Consider the following 17,104-nt stretch of genomic DNA (forward strand, 5'->3'; position numbering starts at 1 on the left):
GGACAAAGCAGGACAGGGGATAGGGCAGGGGACAGGGCAGGCAGGGGAGGAGTCACAGGCCGCGGCTCAAACTCCATTCGGTTCAGCGGAGACAGTAAACAAAGCCGGGGGCCGGGCCTGCCCCGACACAGACACACCCCCAGACACACACCCCCACACCCCCACACACACACCCCCACACACACCCCCACACACACACCCCCCCACCCAGAGAGACAGAGAGGCAGCCAGGGCGCCCCAGCCCCGCCCAGGCCCCGCCCTCTGTCCCGGCTTCAGGGCGCCCCGCAGTTGCGACCGCGTTGGGGTGGCGGGGAAATGGAAACCGAAACTTCCTCCCCCCGGACTTTGGGACTTTCCCTCCCCAACCCCGGCCGCCTCCGGAGCCCTCGCACACCGGCCCGACCACCTCCACCCCCCACCCACCTCCCGCTGCACAGCTCCGTCCCCGTAGCATCTGCATCCCCGGCAGCATCACCAGCAGCAGCAGCAGCATCATTAAAGTCGGGAACTTCTTCAGCCCTTGCTGTGGACCACACACTGGTCTAAGCGCTGGAGTGGATAATAATAACAATAATAACAACAATTATGGTATTTGTGAAGGGCTTACTGTAATAATAATGTTGGTACTTGTTAAGCGCTCACTACGTGCGTCGAACTGTTCTCAGAGCTGGGGTAGGTACAGGGTCATCGGGTTGTCCCACCTGAGGCTCACAGTCAATCCCCATAATAATAATGTTGGTATTTGTTAAGCGCTTACTACGTGCAGAGCACTGTTCTAAGCGCTGGGGGAGATACAGGGGAATGAGGTTGTCCCCCGTGAGGCTCACAGTCTTCATCCCCATTTTACAGATGAGGTCGCTGGGGCCCAGAGAAGTGAAGTGACTTGCCCACAGTCACACAGCTGACAAGTGGCAGAGTGGGGATTCGAACCCATGAGCTCTGACTCCCAAGCCCGGGCTCTTCCCGCCGAGCCACGCTACTATCTGCCAGCATGGGCTTTGGAGTCAGAGATCATGGGTTCGAATCGCGGCTCTGCCACTTATCGGCTGTGTGACTTTGGGCAAGTCACTTAACTTCTCTGTGCCTCAGTTACCTCATCTGTAAAATGGGGGTTAAGACTGTGAGCCCCACGTGGGACAACCTGATTCCCTTGTGTCTACCCCAGCGCTTAGAACAGTGCTCTGCACATAGTAAGGGCTTAACAAATACCAACATTATTATCTGCCAAGCACCGCTCTAAGCACTGAGGGAGATACAAGGTCATCAGGTGGTCCCACGTGGAGCTCGCGGTCTTCCTCCCCATTTTATAGACGAGGTCACTGAGGCGCAGAGAAGTGAAGTGACTTGCCCACAGTCACACAGCTGACAAGTGGCGGAGCCGGGATCGGAACCCACGACCTCCGACTCCCAGGCCCGGGCTCTTTCCAGTAGGCCACACTGCTTCTCCGGGATAAAAATCCAGCGGCTCGGTGGTCTGAGCCAGGAGGCTGCCCTCTCTGTTCCGGCCCGGGAGTCAAGTCGCACCAGTAGAAAGGAGGAGACAACTGCAACCTCACTGTGGACAGGGACAGTGTCGTAGCACACTCTCTTCCAAGCGCCTAGTGCAGCACTCTGCACACAGTCAGCGCTGAATAAATACCGTCGACGATGTTAAGTGGTGGAGGAGGCTACAGAGGCTATTCCGGACTTCTCCCGGGAGGACGGGAAAAGGCAGAGGCTGGAAGGGAAGGGGGTCTCCGGGGGCAGGTGGTGAGGTCGCCACTGTCTGTTCTTCGATGATGAAGACTGTTGTCCTCTCCCAAGCGCTCAGTACAGTGCCCTGCACGTAGTAAACGCTCAATAAATACGTCTAACGGGGTGCCGATCCCGCCTTAGCCGGCTTGGGGGCCTTGGGAAGTCTAGTCGGAAGTCCGGCCGGCCAGAGAGGCCCCAGAAGTCCGCCACCGGCTCCCTGGCTCCACCACAATCGGGAAGAGCAGCCTGCACCCCATAGTCTGTACACAAACTCACACACACAGACACACCCCCCCACGTACACACCCACCCACACATATTGTTGCCTGTGGGTGCGTGTGAAACAGAGAGCCCCATTTCAGGCTCCCTGGACCTTTGGAGTTAGAGGCCTGAGCAGGTGGATTCATTCATTCATTCAATCTCTGCATGTCTGTATGTGCAGAGCACTGTACTAAGGGTTTAGCACTGTAATCTGGAGTGATGCCCAGTATGTGTTTGTGTGTGTGTTTGTGTGGGGCTGTGTGTAATAATAATAATAATGTTGGTATTTGTTAAGCGCTTGCTACGTGCCGAGCACTGTTCTAAGCACTGGGGTAGATACAGGGTAATGAGGTTGTCCCACGTGAGGCTTACAGTTAATCCTCATTTTACAGATGAGGTAACTGAGGCACAGAGAAGTGAAGTGACTTGCCCACAGTCACACAGCTGACAAGTGGCAGAGCCGGGATTTGAACTCATGACCTCTGACTCCCAAGCCCGTGCTCTTTCCACTGAGCCACGCTGTGTATGCGGGTGTGTGTCTGTGTGGGTGTGAACATGCTTGGACGAGCCACTCAACTTCTTTGTGCCTCGATCCCCTCATCTGTAAAATGGGGCTTGAGACTGTGAACCCCACGTGGGACAAGGGACTGTGTCCGGCCTGATTTGTTTGTATCCGCCCCAGCGCTTAGTACAGTGCCTTGCACCTTGTAAGCATTTAACAAATTCCATAATAATAATTATTATTAGAGCTTGCATGTCAGAGGTGTGCACCCCCGTGTGTCACCTTGTGTTTGTGTGTCTGTGTGTGTGTTCATTTAGACTGTGAGCCCGTCTTTTAGACTGTGAGCCCGTTGTTGGGCAGGGATTGTCTCTATCTGTTGCTGAATTGTACATTCCAAGCGCTTAGTACAGTGCTCTGCACATAGTAAGTGCTCAATAAATACGATTGAATGAATGAATGGTTGGGTGGATCATAGTGGATAGAGCATGAGCATAATGGCTGGAGCATGGGCCTGGGAGTCAGAGGGTCATGGGTTCTAATTCCGCCTCTGCCACTTGTCTTCTGTGTGAACTTGGGCAACTCCCCTCACTTCTCTGGGCCTCAGTCCCCACATCTGCAAAATGGGGAATGAGACCGTGAACCCACCCGTGGGACAGGGGACTGTGTCCATCCTGTTCTGCTCGGATCCACCCCAGCGCTTAGTACAGTGCCCGGCCCCTAGTATGCGCTTCAGAAATACCCTCATTATCATCCTCATTATTATTATGGGGGTGAGGAGGGAGCAGAGCGGGAGGAATCTCTGCATTTCATGGCGTGTTTGGGTGGAGGGAGGGCAGGTTTGGGGGTGTCGTGTGTGTGTGTGTGTGTGTGTGTGTGTGTCTGGCCGGGTGTGTGCACTGTTGTGTGGTGTGTGTATTGTTGTGTGGTGTGTGTAACGTTTAGAACAGTGCTTGGCACATATTCCTATGATGATGATGATGATGACTATGTGATGTGTGTGTGTCTGCCTCCAGCCAGATGTGTGCATCGTTTAGAGGAGTGCTTGGCGTGTAGTAAGCGCTTAACAAATGCTGTGATTATTTCTGTGATGATGATGATGACTGTGTGATGTGTGTGTGTGTGTGTGTGTGTGTCTGGCCAATGGTGTGCATCGTTTAGAGCAGTGCTGGGCACATAGTGAGTGCTTAACAAATGCCATCATTATTCCTATGATGATGATGACTGTGTGATATGTGTGTGTGTGTGTGTGTGTCCGGCCAGATGTGTGCATCATTTAGAGCAGTGCTTGGCGCATAGTAAGCGCTTAACAAATGCTATGATTATTTCTGTGATGATGATGATGACTGTGTGATGTGTGTATGTCTGGCCGGGTATGTGCATCGTTGAGAGCAGTGCATGGCACATAGTGAGCGCTTAAAAAATGCCATCATTATTCCTATGATGATGACGACTCTGTGAGGGTGTGTCTGGCGGGGTATGTGCATCGTTTAGAGCAGTGCATGGCACATAGCAAGCCCTTAACAAATGCCATTATTCCTACAATGATGATGACTCTGTGTGTGTGTGTGTCTGGTGGGGTGTGTGCATCGTTGAGAGCAGTGCAGGGCACCTAGTGAGCCCTTCATCAATGCCACTATCCCTCTGCTGATGACGACTCTGTGTGTGTGTCTCTGGCCGAACGTGTGCATCGTGGAGAGCAGTGCAGGGCACCTAGTGAGCCCATCCCCGATGCCATTATCCCTCTGATGATGACGACTGTGTGTGTGTCTCTCTGGACAAATGTGTGCATCGTGGAGAGCAGTGCAGGGCACATAGTGATCCCTTCACCGATGCCATTATCCCTCTGATGATGACGACTCTGTGTGTGTGTCTCTGGCCGAACGTGTGCATCGTGGAGAGCAGTGCAGGGCACATAGTGAGCCCTTCCCCGATGCCATTATCCCTCTGATGATGACGACTCTGTGTGTGTGTCTCTGGCCGAACGTGTGCATCGTGGAGAGCAGTGCATGGCACATAGTGATCCCATCACCGATGCCATTATCCCTCTGATGATGACGACTCTGTGTGTGTGTCTCTGGCCAAATGTGTGCATCGTGGAGAGCAGTGCAGGGCACATAGTGATCCCTTCACCGATGCCATTATCCCTCTGATGATGACGATTCTGTGTGTGTGTCTCTGGCCGAACGTGTGCATCGTGGAGAGCAGTGCAGGGCACCTAGTGATCCCATCACCGATGCCATTATCCCTCTGATGATGACGACTCTGTGTGTGTCTCTCTGGCCAAATGTGTGCATCGTGGAGAGCAGTGCAGGGCACCTAGTGAGCCCTTCCCCGATGCCATTATCCCTCTGATGATGACGACTCTGTGTGTGTGTCTCTGGCCGAACGTGTGCATCGTGGAGAGCAGTGCATGGCACATAGTGATCCCATCACCGATGCCATTATCCCTCTGATGATGACGACTCTGTGTGTGTGTCTCTGGCCAAATGTGTGCATCGTGGAGAGCAGTGCAGGGCACCTAGTGAGCCCTTCCCCGATGCCATTATCCCTCTGATGATGACGACTCTGTGTGTGTGTCTCTGGCCGAACGTGTGCATCGTGGAGAGCAGTGCAGGGCACCTAGTGATCCCTTCACCGATGCCATTATCCCTCTGATGATGACGACTCTGTGTGTGTGTCTCTGGCCAAATGTGTGCATCGTGGAGAGCAGTGCAGGGCACATAGTGATCCCTTCACCGATGCCATTATCCCTCTGATGATGACGACTCTGTGTGTGTGTCTCTGGCCGAACGTGTGCATCGTGGAGAGCAGTGCATGGCACATAGTGATCCCATCCCCGATGCCATTATCCCTCTGATGATGACGACTGTGTGTGTGTGTCTCTGGCCGAACGTGTGCATCGTGGAGAGCAGTGCAGGGCACATAGTGATCCCTTCCCCGATGCCATTATCCCTCTGATGATGACGACTCTGTGTGTGTCTCTCTGGCCAAATGTGTGCATCGTGGAGAGCAGTGCAGGGCACCTAGTGAGCCCTTCCCCGATGCCATTATTCCTCTGATGATGACGACTCTGTGTGTGTGTCTCTGGCCGAACGTGTGCATCGTGGAGAGCAGTGCATGGCACCTAGTGATCCCATCACCGATGCCATTATCCCTCTGATGATGACGACTCTGTGTGTGTCTCTCTGGCCAAATGTGTGCATCGTGGAGAGCAGTGCAGGGCACCTAGTGAGCCCTTCCCCGATGCCATTATTCCTCTGATGATGATGACTGTGTGGTGTGTGTGTGTGTGTGTGTGTGGATGGGGTCAGAAGTTCCGGGGCGGCGGTGGTGAGCGAGCAGAGCAGGGAGCAGGGAGCAGGGAGCAGCAGGGAGCAGAAAGCAGGGAGCAGGGAGCAGAAAGCAGGGAGCAGGGAGCAGAAAACAGAGCGCAGAGCGGAGGGGTGTTGCGGGGCGGGGTTGCGGGGGGCGGGCCCGGGGGTGCGGGGCGGGGTGTGCGGGTCCGTGAGGTAATTTCCGCGATGCGGCGTCAGAGGTTTGAATCGCCCCGGGGGCCGAACCGAAAGTGAGTGGGGCCCGGGGGGCGGCCTGGAGGAGGCGGCGGCGGCGGCCGCGGGGACCCCCAAGCACGGTAAGGGGGGCGACGGGGAGGGGAGACCAGGGGAGGGGGCGATCCCCACCCCCACTCCGCTTTGTCTTATCGCGACAGGGAGCGGGGGGGGGAGGGGACTTCCTCCCCGAGGCAGGGGGAGAAACTGAGGCCCAGAGAGGTGGGGGGGGGCCCGAGGCAGCCCACCAAAGTGGGGGTGGGGGGACATCTCCTCTCCTCCAGATGCCCCCTTCGACGGTGTTTTCACCCCCCCCCCCCATCAGGTCCCTTCCATCCCCCCACTCGAGGGGGAAACTGAGGCCCAGAGAGGTCAGGTGGCCTGTTGGAGGCACAGCCCACCGATTTTTATTTATTTATTTTTTTTGGAGGGATAGATCAGTTTATTTCCTCCACACCCGCCCCTTCGACGGTGTTTTCATTCCCCCCCCCCCATCAGGTCCTTTCCATCCCCCACTCGAGGGAGAAACTGAGGCCCAGAGAGGTCAGGTGGCCTGTTGGAGGCACAGCCCACCGATTTTTATTTATTTTTTTTGGAGGGATAGATCAGTTTCTTTTCTCCACACCCGCCCCTTCGCCGGTGTTTTCATCCTCTCCCTCCCCCCAACCCATCTGGCCCCTCCCACCCCCCCCCACTTGAGGGGGAAACTGAGGCCCAGAGAGGTCGGGGGGCCGGTTCGAGGCAGCCCAGCAATTTTGGGGGGAAGATCGGGGGATCAGTTCCTTTCCTGAACACCGCCCCGTAGCCGGTGTTTTCATCTTTCCCCCCACCTCCCTAACCCACCTGATCCTTCCCATCCCCCATCCGAGGGAGAAACTGAGGCCCAGAGAGGTCGGGGGGCCGGTCCGAGGCAGCCCAGCAATTTTTTGGGGGGTGGAGGGGGAGATCAAAATCACTTCCTTTCCTCCACCTCGGCCCCGTCGCTAGTGTTTTCAACCTTTTCCCCTCTCCCTAACCCATCTGGTCCTTCCCATCCCCCATTCGAGGGAGAAACTGAGGCCCAGAGAGAACAAGGCACCGGTTCGAGGAAGCCCAGCAAATTTTGGAGGGGGGGGGGGGGGGAATCAGTTCCTTTCCTCGACACCCGCCCCTTCTCCGGTGTTTTCAACCTTTCCCCCCTCTCCCTAACCTATCTGGTCCTCCTCCATCCCCCCACCCCCCACATTCGAGGGAGAAACTGAGGCCCAGAGAGGTCAGGGGGTCGGTCCGAGGCAGCCCAGCGATTTTTTTTTATGGGGATGGTGTAGATCATTTCCTTTCCTCCACACTTGCCCCATCGCCGATGTTTTCAAACTTTCCCCCTCTTCCTAACCCATCAGGCCCTTCACACTGCCCATTTTTCCTTCCCTCTCTCTCCTCCCGGCCTCCCTCTTCCCTTCTTCCCTCCCCCCATCTTCTGCTTAGGACAGGTGTTGAGTGTTCTCCTGAGCATCGGGCTCCGGCCAGGACCCAGAGTAGCCCTTGGGGTGGACATGTGAGGGACCGACGCTGTGTTGTTTAATCCCCTCCCCCCGTGTATTTTTCCCAGCGCCTAGTGCAGTGCTCTGCACGCAGGAATCAATCAATCGGTGGTGTTTATTGCATGTTTACTGTGTGCAGGGCACTGTCGGGTGCACTTGGGAGAGTACAGTATAGAAGACTAGGCAGTCACGGGCACTGCCCATTACGAGCTTACAGTCTAGAGGGAGCGCTTAATAGATATTATTACTACTACTAATATGTCCCCAGAATTAGGCTTCCTTCCCTTTCCTCTGCCCTCTCCTCCCCTCCCTTTCTCTCTTCTCTCCTCCCCTTCCCTCCTCTCTTTTCTCCTCCCCTTCTCTCCACCCCTTTCTTCTCTCCTCCCCTCCCCTCCCCTCCCCTTCCCTCCTCCCCTCTCTTCTCTTCTCTCCTCCCCTTCCCTCCCCTCCTCTTTTCTCCCCTCCCCTCTTCTCTTCTCTCCTCCCTTCCCTTCTCTCTTCTTTTCTCCCCTCCCCTGCTTTCCTCCCCTTTCCTCTCCTCTCTCCCCTCCTCTCTCCTCTCTTCCCCTCACCTTCTCTTTTCTCCCCTTCCCTCCATTCCTCTCCCCATGCTCTTTTCTTTTACCCTTCTCTCTCCCCTCCCTCTTCTTTCCTTCCTTCCACTCCTCCCCCCTTCTCTTTTCTCCTCCCCCTCCCTCTCTTCTTTTCTCCCCTTCCCTCTTCTCTTCTCCTCTCCCCTCCCCTTCTCTCTTCTCTCCTTCCCTTCTCTCTCCTCCCCTCTCCTCTTTCCTCCTCTTCTCTCCACTCCTCTCTCCTCCCCTTCTTCTCTCCTCCCCTTCTTCTCTCCTCCCCTCTCCTTCCCCCTCCCCACTTGGACCCTCCGACTCCTCCCCAACCTCCCCTCATCCCTCCCCTCATCCCTTCCCTCCCCTTCCCTCAGGGTCGCCCTGTCTCCTAGCAGGAACCTTCCTCTCTCTGCAGTTTGCCCCGGAGGCTTTGGAGAAGCAGACACTTTTAGAAGAAGGAATCTGGAGGGAGGCTAGCCGGTGACCTGGACTCCTCAGAGCTCCTGGGACTGAATAATAGAGTCCAGCCGTTCGGGGCCGGTATAGGCACAGGGGTGAGGTGGTGACCTTTGGGGGTCCCTTACCACTCCCAGAGTGACTCTCTGTGTGCCCCATCGGCTTGTCAGAGGTGCAGCCCACCTCTCTTGTCAGAGCTGGTTGCTGTTTAACCAGAGATTGCGCTGGGGTGAGTAGCCCGGCTCCAACCTTTGCCACCTCCTTCCCACTTTGCTTTCCTGGAGTTTGCTGCTTTCGGTTCCCAGAGGGATGGGAAGTAAACACATTTTGCCGAAGGGCAGTCGTGTCAGGGCTGGGAACTCTGAACGGACCCTGATGACCTGCTGCTGACTCACTGGGCTGCTGGTGGGGAAATGTTCCCCCTGGACAGGAAGGCCCAGAGAGAGGAAGTTTCTGCCTCTGGACCCAGGTCAAAACTTAGTTATCCTGCCCCAGTCTTCTCTATGCCAGTAACTGGGGATCGAGGTGTATCCGATTACCTTGTATCCTCCCCTCCCCGCAGTGCTTAGAACAGTGCTCGGCACATAGTAAGCACTTAAATACCATTACTATTATTATTATTTATTATTATTTGGGGAGGGGGAATGTGGGCAATGCTAGGGAGATGAAGGGGAGCCCATGGACCTGGCAGTCGTGGAACCTCTGGGATCATTGGGGCAGCACTGTTTTGGCCTAGTAGCCGTCTGACTTCAGAGGAGGTCTGTGAGCCAACACTTAGAGCAAAGAGGAACTCTTCGGATTTGTGACTGCTCCCTCGCTCGCATCTTCCCGGAAAACCTCACTCTTCTACTCCCACTTGCTACTAAGAGAAAATGTAGAGACGTCTGGGCTCCGGGGAGTATGAGAGAGTGACAAATGCCGTACCTCCGCCGTAGCCGTTCTCCGTGGGGGAAAGACCGGAAGCTCCTTGTAGGCAGGGAAGTGTCTCCCGACCACTCCGTCGAGCCCCTCGAGGGACAGGGATGAGGGTCTTAATTCCCACCTGTGTATTCTCTCCCGGGGCTTAGAACATTGTTGTGCACAGATGAAGGGCAGAAGCAATATTATTACTCCTCCCCGAGCACCTAGTACAGTGCTCGGGCACGTAGTAAAGGCTCAGTAAATACCAGTGATTGATTTGAATCAGGGTGTAGAGGTGTGGGGGGGTGGAGTGGGAGGAAGGTCTCCAGGAAGGGGGCCGGACTCTAAGGGCCAAGGCCCGAAGCAAATAATAAATAACCCAGGAGAAGGTCACAGCTATCATGTCCATTTCCGTCCTATGCAGATTGAAGAGTATAACTGGAATTGGTAAATACACTCTGCTTGGGCAGTTCTCCTGGTTTTTCAGGACTCAGTGGACTGGGGTGAATGACAGTGGTTCCTCGCAGTGTCGGTGTACCCGAAACACTTTTCCTGCCCCCGCAGACCTTCGTGATTTCTGTTTCGCTATTCTCTAGGGGGCCCTTCTCTCACTTAGCTCGGGGACCACTGAAAGTTTCGGTTCCTGGTGTTGGGCATTTTCTCTTGAAGGTGAGGAGGGGGCTTGAGCTCTAACCCTCCAAATACTGGTTTAATAAAAAAGCCACCCCCAAACCAAACCATTTCCACTTTCTCTTTAGACTAAAGGTAAAAATACCAAGTCTTCCAGACTGTCAGTTCCTTACGTGCAGGGGACGTGCCTGCTAATTCTTTTGTATGGTCTCTCCCAAAGCGCTTAGTACAGTGCTCTGCCTGTAGTAAGCGCTTAATAAATACCGTTGATTGAGTGATTAAATTTCTATGGTAGAGATCAGTTTTCTAGCCAGATCTGAGAGAGGGGAAGTGCAGGAGGGCCACTGCCCCAGAGGCTCTAGGACTTAGTGTCTCGGGTTCTTAATCAGCAGATCTGTTCTGAGGGATGTGGGGAATTAGGGCTGCCCTCCAGGATTGCCTGCTAAAGCCAAAGGGATCGAGCAGCCTGGAGGTTCAGTTCCTTTGCCGCTCCCTACTTTTGCTGTTTCCTGGCTTTTCCTGGTCGTGAGACTCTGAAAGAAATAATAATAACGATAATTATGTTAAGGGCTTACTATATGCCAAGCACTGTTCTAAGCACTGGGGTTGATACAAGTTAATCAGGATGGACACAGACCCTCTCCCACTAGGGACTCTCGCTAACCGGCATGATGTAGTGGATAGCTCACAGGCCCGAGAGGCAGAGATCATGAGTTCTAATCCCGGCTCCACCACTTGTCTGCTCTGAGTCCTGAGGCAGGTCACTTCACTTCTCGGTGCCTTAGTTGCCTCATCTGTAATGTAGGGAATGAGATTGTGAGTCCCACGTGGGACAGGTATCGCGTCCAACTCGATTTGCTCGTATCCACCCCAGCGCTTAAGTATAATAATAATAATAATGTTGGTATTTGTTAAGCGCTTACTAGGTGCCGAGCACTGTTCTAAGCGCTGGGGTAGACACAGGGGAATCAGATTGTCCCACGTGGGGCTCACAGTCTTAATCCCCATTTTACAGATGAGGTAACTGAGGCACCGAGAAGTTAAGTGACTTGCCCAAAGTCACACAGCTGACAAGTAGCCGAGCTGGGATTCGAACCCATGACCTCTGACTCCAAAGCCCGTGCTCTTTCCACTGAGCCACGCTGCTTGCCTGGCACATAGTAAGAGCTTAACAAATGCCATCATCATCTTACAGATGAGGTAACTGAGGCCCAGAGAAGTGAAGTGACTGGCCTAAGGTCACGCAGCAGACATTTGGCGGAGCCGGCCTTCTGACCCCCGGTCCCGTGCTCTATCCTCTAAGCCACGCCGCCTCTCTAAGCCGTAGGACCTTGAGCCCCATGTGGGCCAGGGACTGTGTCCAACCCGATTAGCTTGTACCCAGCCCAGCGCTTAGTTCAGTGCCTGTCACATAGGAAGTGCTTGACAAATACAATTATTGTCATTATTAGGAGAGACCCCAGCGTCCCTGATGGCACCTGCTATCCGACGGGCCTCGGCTTAACCTCCCCCACTCCTTTCCTCCCATCGTGCTTCTTTCTTCCTTCTCCTCCTTTGGAGTGGGGGTGAGGTGGAAGAGGCTAGAGGAGGAAAGTGGGAGCAAATCATTCACCCAGGAAGCCGAATGAGGAACACGAGGAAGCCTTTTTGGTCGGGGATGAGATTGCCAATTTTGCCTGGACGTATGACCCACTTCTTTGGTGGCCACAAGTTACTATAGAAACTGAGATAGAGCAAAGTGGTTCCTGCCAGCCGGATCCCCCAATTGGAAGCAGATCAGGTGAAGGGGGGGAAGGGGAGGGAGCTAATTAGAAGGAGACCAGATATCAGTAGAGGAGCCCCGAGATAGAGACAGGTGCATGTGTGTCCCACCTAGCCAGCAGCCAAAGGCCCTGCTTCTTCCAACTGGTCACCAAGGCCTCCGAGCTACAGGAGAGAAACCCCTATTCACTCATTCATTCAACCTATTTGTCGAGCGCTTGCTGTGTGCCGAGCACCATGGTTGCTGATTCCTGAGATGCAGGTTCCCCGCTTTGGTGCCACCCCATTTGGGAACCCGCCGGTTTTCCCGTGGCACGGCGGTATGGCCTGGCTCCCGGGCAGGGCTCCGAGGGCTCTGTCTGTGTAACGTTTGCCGTGAACTGCAGGATTCCCAAGGGCGCAGACTTTCCTTGCCTCCAGGAGTCTGCTGGAGGAACTGCAGAGCCACCACAGAGAGAGACAGGAAGCTGGTAGGCCTCCGAGCCAGGATAGAAAACAACAACCCTAAGGCATCTCTTGGCCTCCCTTTCTACAGTACGGGCTCAGAGTGTCCAGATTCGGGGTTTCCAGACCCCTCTGAGGAGCAGGGAAAAGGCCGAGTCAGAGGAAGCCTCCAGAGGAAGGGCCGGGATCCAGCCCGCCGTGGAGTCAGGTTGCAGAGAGAGGAGCCGAAGCCTGGAGCAGCAGGAAGGAGATGTGCTTGTGATGGGGACTGGAGAGGCCGGAGCAGGGCTGTTCCTCTTCTGGTTTCTGCGGGAGGAAGCCGGTCTGGAGTTCCATGCACTTGAGCAGTTTTCCCTTCCTGCAGGGAACAGCAGGGCCGGAGCGAGGTCTAGTGGATAGAAAGACCTGGGTTCCAATCCCGGCTCCGCCACCTGCCGGCTGCGTGACTTGGGGTCTGTCTCTGTGCCTCAGTTCCCTCATCTGTAAAATGGGGATTAAGACTGTGAGCCGCATATGGGGCCTGGACCGTGTCCAACCCGATTACTTTGTGTCTATCCCAGAACTCAGTACAGTTTTTGGCATATACTAAGTGTTTAACAATGTCATTTAAAAAAAAAAAAAGAGCAGACCTGCACTAATCTGAGCTGGTGGCTCCCGGGGCCCAGCTGACCCCAGGAATTCCTGCCTCTGAGCAGAGAAGCAGAGTGGCTCAGTGGAAGGAGCACAGGCTTAAGAGTCAGAGATCGTGGGTTCGAATTCTGGCTCTGCCACCTGTCAGCTGTGTGACTTTGGGCAAATCACTTAACTTCTTGGTGCCTCAGTTACCTCATCTGTAAAATGGGGATTGAGACTGTGAGCCTCACGTGGGACAACCTGATTGATTACCCTATATCTACCGCTTAGAACGCTGCTCGGCACATAGTAAGCACTTAACAAATACCAACATCATCATTATTATTGTTATTAAAATGGGTCAAGACTCTGTTGGTCTTCCCCAGAAAGTTCCCAGTGATATTATTCCATCCGGGGACCTACGTAGGGTCTCGGCCATCAGTAGGCGCTTAGTACAGTGCTTTGCACACAGTAAGCCCTCAATAAATGCGATCGAATGAAGGGGTGAAGAGGTGCCAGAGCTCACTCCTTCTTTTTTATGGTATTTGTTAAGCGCTTATTATGCGTCAGACACTGTTCTAAGCGCTGGAGTCAGTACACGTTAATTAGGTCGGACACAGTCCCTGTCCCGCAAGGGACTCGTGGTCTATGTAGGAGGGAGAATAGGGATCCCCATTTTACAGTTGAGAAAACCGAGGCCCAGAATAGTAAAATGACTTGCCCAAGGTCACACAAACAGCAGGTGGCCGAGCCGGGATTAGAACCCAGGTCCTTCTGGCTTCCAGGCCTGTGCTTTCTCCACTAGGCCAGACCGCTTCTCCCTTGGGTTGCTGTTCCTTCTTTTTGGCCCAGGTTCATCTCTCCAGCACTCCGGGGAGTTGTGGGAGGGAGAGGCCAAGATCAGGAGACTAAGTGTTTGCTCCCCCTGCCTGAGCTACTACCCTTTAACTTACAGCCGGGCTGAGGGATGGAATGTGCCGTGGCCTCGGCATCCTCCTCCTCCCCCTCTTTCTCCTTGTCTTCCTCCTCCTCCCACAGGGAGGGCCTCCAGGGCACAGGTGTCTCCATAGGAACCTTTCTCTCCCCACACTGGGGCTTTCCTGATTCCCGGGGAGAAAAGTCAGGCGAGCCAGAGGAGCAGTCTCCGAACCCTGGGGTGTGTCAGGGGCAGGGTTTAGGGTTCTAGGCTCCCCCGGGCTCCGTCCGCCTCCTCTGCTGGGGTTCTTTGCAGGAAGGCGGCGGTGAATGAGGTGGTGGAGGGTTGGCCGAGAGCCGCCCCCAGGCCCGGCAAATTGATTTCAAATTGAAAGTGGCCACAACTTGGGGTGAAGGGTTAATGGCTGGCATCTGAAGGTTGAGTGCCGGGGCAGAGGACTTTTTTTTTTAAATGGTATTTGTTAAGCACTTAATATGTTCTGGGGTAGATGCGAACTAATCAGTTTGGACAGAGTCCCTAGCCCACATGGGGCTCCCAGTCTTAATCCCCATTTTATCCCTATCCCACATGGGGTTCCCAGTCTTAATCCCCATTTTACAGATGAGGTAACTGAGGCCCAGGGAAGTGAAGTGACTTGCCCAAGGTCACACAGCAGACAAGCGGCAGAGCCGGGATTAGAACCCAGGTCCTTCTGACTCCCAGGGCTAACCACTAGGCCACGAATACAGTCGTGCCACACTTGCTCAGGATGCCCAGGCTCAGCCTTGCAGGGCGGGGAGTTATTGCCCTTCTGTGGGACCTTGGACAAGTCACTTCATCTTTCTGGGCCTCAGTTCTCTCATCTGTAAAATGGGGATGTTACATACCCGCCTTCCCCCTCCCTCTTAGGTCGTGGGCATCATTTGTATCGAAATCTGTCTTCCCCCCTCTAGACCGTGAGCTTGTTGTGGGCAGAGACTGTCACTGTTCATTGTCGTATTGAACTTTCCCAAGCGCTTAGTACAGTGCTCTGCACACAGTAAGTGCTTAATAAATACAGTTGAGTGAATGAATGAAGGTGGGTCCTCAACTGTGTCCGATCCGGGACCCGATGTCTATCCCAGTGTTTCTCACAGTGCTTTAGCACTTATGTTGTATGGTCTTGTTTTATTTTCCGAACGTAGAAGCCGTCAAAGACCTTCCTGTTGCAGCCACGTGCCAGCGTGATCTAGTGGATAGAGCACGGGCCTTGGGTTCTAATTCCGCTCTACCACTTGGCTGTGTGACCTTGGGCTGTGTGAACTTCACTTCTCTGGGCCTCAGTTACCTCATCTGTAAAATGGAGATTAAGACACTAAACCCCCGTTCATTCATTCAATAGTATTTATTGAGCGCTTACTATGTGCAGAGCACTGTACTAAGTGCTTGGGATGAACAAGTCGGCAACAGATAGAGACAGTCCCTGCCGTTTGACGGGCTTACAGTCTAATCGGGGGAGACGGACAGACGAGAACAATGGCAATAAACAGAGTCAAGGGGAAGAACATCTCGTAAAAACAATGGCGACTAAATAGAATCAAGGCGATGTACAATTCATTAACAAATAGGGTAACGAAAATATATACAGTTGAGCGGACGAGTACAGTGCTGTGGGGATGGGAAGGGAGAGGTGGAGGAGCAGAGGGAAAAGGGGAAAATGAGGGTTTAGCTGCGGAGAGGTAAAGGGGGATGGCAGAGGGAGTAGAGGGAGAAGAGGAGCTCAGTCTGGGAACGCCTCTTGGAGGAGGTGAGTTTTAAGTAGGGTTTTGAAGAGGGAAAGAGAATCAGTTTGGCGGAGGTGAGGAGGGAGGGCGTTCCGGGACCGCGGGAGGACGTGACCCGGGGGTCGACGGCGGGATAGGCGAGACCGAGGGACGGCGAGGAGGTGGGCGGCAGAGGAGCGGAGCGTGCGGGGTGGGCGGTAGAGAGAAAGGAGGAGAGGTAGGAAGGGGCAAGGTGATGGAGAGCCTTGAAGCCTAGAGTGAGGAGTTTTTGTTTGGAGCGGAGGTTGATAGGCAACCACTGGAGTTGTTTTGGGACATAGAATACCCGACCTGATTAATTTATATCTACCCCGGCACTTAGTACAGTGCTTGGCACACAGTAAGTGCTTAACAAATACCTTTTAAAAAATAAATAAATAAAAGCTACTCAGAACCCTTTCTCCCCCTGCAGATGACGTTCAAAGAAGTGGCTGCTAGCTGGCAGCCGGAAAGGGAGGCCGTCCCTATGGGATTCATTCATTCGGTCGTATTTATTGAGCGTTTATTGTGTGCAAAGCGCTGTACTAAGCACTTGGGAGAGCACAATAAAACAATAAATGGACGCATTCCCTACCCTCAAAGAGCTCCCAGTCTCCAGAGGGCAGGATCTGGGCTGCTCTTAAAGGCTGTGAGACATGGCAGCCAGGACCAGAGAGAGAAAGAGAGAGATACGCGCGCAAACACACACACACACACACACGTGCTCTTGTGCTGCCTGTGACCTCGCGTCTCCATCAGACGCTTGGCACAGATACGCTGCTGCTCTCCCCTTTGCCGATGCTGTTGCTAGGCAGGCCTTCAGGGCAGAGATCCATCCGTCCTGCCCAAGAGGCTCCTTGCAGGAAGGCTCGGGAAGTGAACCCTGGCTTACCACGTCAACGCTCCAAGGCCGTGTCTGCGTCGAGATAAGAGTATTTTAGTTTAGGAAGAGGATGATTTTGAGAGTTCAGATTCTTCTTACAGTCTGTCTGCAGGAGGAAACCCCACCCCCCCCGCCCAGTGGGATCCCCAAACAGGCAGGGTGAGTGACTCTGAAATCAGTCAGTCAATCAACTGTATTTATTGAGCGCTTACCCCGTGTGGAGCACCGTACTGAGTGCTTGGGAGAGTCGATTCCAACAGAGTCGGTAGGCATATTCCCCGCCCACAACAAGCTCACAATTCCACCGGCCCACCTCTGGCCCCGTGATGTCGGCGGGAGAGGCCGCTGCCGTTTGTTTCCCTGCTCTGCTTTCGGATCTCCTGTTTGTGTCCGGTTTGGTCGGGTGACCATTGTTTGTGGTTCTTGTCCTCTGATCTTCCGTCTTCGCAGCCCAGGAGAGGGGAAGGGAAAAGATGGGGGAGTATGAGGATGAAACCGGAGAGGTTAAATTTTCCAGCGTCAAGGGGGCACTTGAATACGAGCCAGTGAAGAGGACTGGAAGGAAATCATTGCTTTTTAAACAGTTATTT

The 17,104-nt window shown here is 54.1% G+C and overlaps 1 protein-coding gene across 2 annotated transcripts in view; it reads left to right on the plus strand.

Annotated features, from left to right (window-relative positions):
- The first annotated feature begins 6,026 nt into the window (after positions 1–6,026).
- Positions 6,027–17,104, plus strand: part of HELZ2 (helicase with zinc finger 2) — a 42,126-nt gene continuing 31,048 nt past the window's right edge. The window contains exon 1 of one of the 2 annotated variants that reach the window (XM_029070147.2): positions 6,027–6,128. The gene's annotated coding sequence lies outside the window, so the exon portion shown is untranslated. Of the gene's footprint in view, positions 6,129–8,441; positions 8,817–17,104 lie in introns of those variants that run through there. The other variant, XM_029070145.2, reaches the window with a different exon arrangement.

Source organism: Ornithorhynchus anatinus, chromosome 8 (assembly GCF_004115215.2).
Source record: "Ornithorhynchus anatinus isolate Pmale09 chromosome 8, mOrnAna1.pri.v4, whole genome shotgun sequence".
NCBI classification, from domain to species: domain Eukaryota; kingdom Metazoa; phylum Chordata; class Mammalia; order Monotremata; family Ornithorhynchidae; genus Ornithorhynchus; species Ornithorhynchus anatinus.